This window comes from Euphorbia lathyris, chromosome 7, assembly GCF_963576675.1.
Source record: "Euphorbia lathyris chromosome 7, ddEupLath1.1, whole genome shotgun sequence".
NCBI lineage: Eukaryota > Viridiplantae > Streptophyta > Magnoliopsida > Malpighiales > Euphorbiaceae > Euphorbia > Euphorbia lathyris.
The window spans coordinates 24,794,186-24,798,792 of NC_088916.1; the positions used below are offsets into that span (position 1 = coordinate 24,794,186).

Consider the following 4,607-nt stretch of genomic DNA (forward strand, 5'->3'; position numbering starts at 1 on the left):
TAAAGATTGAAAGAGTGGTGCTGAGTACTCGGTTTTAGTACTCAGTGGTAGAGAAAATCTGAGTGTTCGGTTATAGCGCTGAGTAGGATTGAGTAGACGAATAGAGGATGGTACTCTTGCATACTCAATTGCCTTGTAAACGGTTTGTGCTCTACCTTTAAAGAGCTCGGTAGTGGATTGAAAAAGCCCGGAAGGATTCTGGGGACTGGACGTAGGCGGTGAGGCCGAACCAGGATAAGACTGCTGAGTAATCTCTAACCCTTTATCTCAATATATATATATGTATGTGTTGCTTGCTTAAATTACTCAGGATATAAATTGTATAAGCTGACACTGAGTAATCAGAGTGCTGAGTTGGAAGCTGACCTTAAGTGTTAATTCCCAACTCACAAGTAAAACGGTTCTAGTCAGCCTCTGACTAAAGCTGTCTTACATCTCGCCCAGCCTTGCTGACCAAAAACTGAGTAAGGTTATTTAAAGAATTAAATTAAGTCAGCATAATTAAGCGAAAAAGATACATTAGTTCCTAACCCCCCTGGAACTAATTACACGGGACCAACAAGTGGTATCAGAGCTCAGTAGCTCACTACTCAAAGATAAAACTATCTTGAGTTGATCCCTGTAAATGGCTGAGAACAGCACTCGTTTCCTTCCTGGAAATCAAACAACACAGATACTCCCTGAAGGATTATCTATTAGTCGACCTCCATTGTTCTTCCGATCAAATTATACATTCTGGAAGAACAGGATGAAAATTTTTATTCAGGCAACAAACATGAGTGCATGACTTGCAATAGTCTAAGGCCCGTTTGTTCCTTACAAATGGTAAACAATAAGAGTGAAACTGAGTGGTCAGAGGATGACCTTAGAAAATTGCAAAAATAATGCTTCAGCTATCAATATGCTTCACTGTGCGTTAGATGCTGCAGAGTACAACAAAATTTCAGGTTGTGAGTCAGCACAGGAAATATGGAAGAAGCTGAAAGTGACCTATGAAGGTGCCAGCAAGGTCAATGAATCAAAGGTGAATCAACACATGAGACTATACGAGCTGTTCGAGATGAATGACAATGAAGACATCTCTGAAATGAACGCTAGATTCACTAACATTATAAATGAGCTGAAGAGACTCGACAAGAACTTCATAGAAGACGAACAAGTGAAGAAAATCTTGAGGAGTCTCCCCAAGAGCTGGCAAGCTAAGAAGATAGCTGTGGAAGAAGCTCAGGACCTGACCATATATAAATATGACTAACAAGAGACCCGTGCTTTACACGGTGATTTTTTTTCATAATTGATCAAATATTAAAATATTTTTTTTATAAAAAATGAAATATATGTCCATACTATTTGCAAATTATATTAAAAAAAATTAAGTTAATTAGTACTTATTGTGTCTTTAAAAAAAATATTTGGATGCTTTTCAAAAACATATTATTTGGATGAAAATAAATAAATTAAAATAATAATACAAGAAATATAAAACACATAATAATGATTTTTTTACACACATACATACATGTAAATTAATTGAATTTTTGTTGAATACAATTGAATCTTTCAAAAGAATCCATCATACATTTAGATACATTTATGCAACCCCTATTTTTTAATTAATCATACATGCACTAACATGAATTACATCAAAAATCAAAATATTAAATTAAATAGTAGTCTGTTACAAAGAGTTTATATCTGTGGCAAAAAAATATCTTGCTAGCATCCATCTCCAAAAAGCTTTCCCCAATTACTCTCAATTTCTCTCCAAATTGAACACTTTCTATTGATTTTTATGAATTCTGGAAATTGGCACTTCTCATATTTCTCAATCTCTCTCTACATTCCTTAGAGTACCTCTCTTTGTAAAAATTAAGACATCTTCTATTTTTTTAATAGAAATTAGAAAACAACAGATGAATGTAAAAATGAAACCAATATACCAGTTTGCCAAAGATTTCATAGATTAGAGCATATTAGGACGGTAAATTGGAAGTTCCCGATTATAAAAGGGCCATTAGAGTGCTGATGCAAGCCAATCCATACAGATGCCTGCAAGAACGGACAAACTACATAATAATAAATAATAATAAAAACTGGTTAATGCAGAAAAAAAACTTTCTTAGGAATTAAGATTTTGATCGTCTAGCACGAACTTAACGCGTAAAAAACCAAAAAGATGACAGGGTCATGATTCTTTCTTTTTGTCCTTTTTTAATAGGTACACAACACAACATATTTAATAATACATATAGCAGTATGATAATAATACAGAATGCAGAATTTGTTCCCTTATTCATGGACTATACTGTATACTTGTTCTTGAGCATCCTAAATTATTTCACCCTTTCCCTTTCCCTTTCATTTCATTTATTCTCTCTTTATTTTTGCATTTAAAGCTATCAACTTGTCTGTCTGATCATAATATAGCAATATAAGATGGATGCTGTTTAAAAAGAAATTATAGTTTTGTTTGTGTGATTTTTTTGGTATGGGGAAGATTATAGGAACTAACTGGTTAGCTGCCAGTTAAAAGGGCTTTAGGTCTCCCAAAAAGAATAATGCCAAGAGAAAAAAATCAAGAGCTTAGAGGAAGAAGAAAAGTTGAAAATTCATAAATTTGACAAACTGACACATCATCAATTTGTTTACAGTTCAATATTATAGTAATAGATAGCCCCAGTGTAATAGAAGGTATGTAAATCCATCTTCCTTAAAAGTTATTCAAAAAGGAACAAATTATTGATAGGTTTCAAAAATTGGAAGGTAGATAAGCCTATAATTTTTTTCCTGGTTCCTATCAACAAACTTAGCCTTTTGTAAACAAATTAAACTATTAACACTTGGCATTCAAAATGTAAACAAATTAAACTATTAACAGGCATTGCAAAATGTAAAAATTGGGTTGGAACAAAGAAAGTTACCCGAATTGCATTTGGACAGAGTTCAGAAGAATTGGGAGAGTTCCCCAATATGTGCATCTCCTTACACCTTTAAATTTTCCTGTGTGTAATGGATGACCAATTTTAATAAACAAAAGCAAAATGTAAAACTAAACACTCTCCTAAACTCAAATGACCAATTTACATGCTTCTTCCATTTACTGTTGAAGCCACAAAATTCATAATAACCATCAATAGAACCACTGGCAACTCCAGGAATAGACTGCTTGACTTGTAATACATAATAACCATCAATACAATAAACATCTATTAGGAACATGAGAAAGTAACCATCCACACAATAAGAAAAATAATATTGAAAGAATTTGAAGCTGTTGACACTTCTTGCGAATGGAATTAAAAAAATTGAGCATTTGTCAGCCAAATATCAGAACAACACCCATTTGAAGAAAAATTCTGAAAGTATTAAGGACATGTGGTTTGCGAATAGGAGGATCGCAGAATTGCATGTAGAGACTTTTCCTATTAAACCATATTTTTGAGTCATAACTACAACTTCCAACCAAAAATAAGAAACAAAAGAAAATGTAATAGCAATTAAACATCCAAACTTTCATCAGAGATCCTCAAAACAGCAGACAATTTTCAAGAAAATGAGAATTCATACCATTAGTGTATTTAGATCCTCAAAACAGCAGACAATTTTCAAGAAAATTTCCGATTAAGAAAATCTGAACTGCAGAGAAAGAAGAGCAAACCGACTGCAAAGTTAGAAAGCCATGAAGATCACCAGTTGAGAAAGAAGAGCAAACCGATCCTTAGCGGTTAGAAAATACAGATCGAAAATCTGAACTGCAGAGAAAGCACGGGTAGAATGAGAACGTGAAACTGATCCTTAGTGGTTAGAAAATACAGATCGAAAATCTGAACTGGAAGTAAGCAACTGGAAGAAGGTATCAAGCATCAAATCCCTGAGAGAGAACTCGCAATTAAATGAAATACAATCCAATACAATGCCGATACAAATGTTCAAACGGAGTAAATAAAAAAGAAAAACAGAAAGTACCGCAAAATCAGAAACTGAAGAAGAGGGAGACCCATTCTCTGAAGAAACAGATCGAGTAGACAACCTAGCGTTCTTGCGTAAATATTTATGAAGTCCCCCTGAAAACACATATCAATTAATACAATGAATATAAACACACATTGAATCATTCAGAGTGAAAATGAAGAAAAATAGGCAGAGAGAGTACATGTGTTATTGGTCTTACAAATTTAGAGGTAGAACAAAGCCCAATCCCCCGCTGCCATTGTTAACAGCAGTAGAAGTAGAAGTAGAGGCATTGGCGCAATTGAAAAACAGGAACGGTAGGAATAGAAAAGCATAGAAATGAATTACTCCTAACAGAAGCAAAATTGGCGCAATTGAAAAACAGGAACCGCGAACTCAATACCTTGAATATGTTCCGATCAAGAAAGAATTGGCGCAATTGAAAAACAGGAACGGTAGGAATTGAGATGATGGAAACTTGGTGTTCAGTGAATTTTCTGAAGCGACCTAGGTATGGGTGGAGAACAAAAGAAAGTATCTACTAACCTACGACGGGCGGTGGTTCAGTGAGTAAGAAGAGTTTTCTTCCGATACGATACGACACGACGATGGAAACTTGGCAGCAGTTTTTGTACAAAGGAAAGATAGATTGACAC

The 4,607-nt window shown here is 34.4% G+C and overlaps 1 long non-coding RNA gene across 6 annotated transcripts; it reads right to left on the reverse strand.

Moving 5' to 3' along the window:
- Window positions 1–1,590: 1,590 nt before the first annotated feature.
- LOC136201206 (uncharacterized) lies at window positions 1,591–4,607 on the reverse strand. 6 transcript variants are annotated; one of them, XR_010673737.1, is made up of 5 exons: window positions 4,172–4,606; window positions 3,967–4,064; window positions 3,085–3,871; window positions 2,922–3,000; window positions 1,591–2,049 (listed from the first exon to the last, which is right to left on the reverse strand). It is a non-coding gene; the product is annotated as an uncharacterized lncRNA (long non-coding RNA). The 6 variants fall into 6 exon arrangements; XR_010673739.1 differs by having other exon boundaries at window positions 1,591–2,066; window positions 3,568–3,871; window positions 4,172–4,599; XR_010673736.1 differs by having other exon boundaries at window positions 3,568–3,871; window positions 4,172–4,597.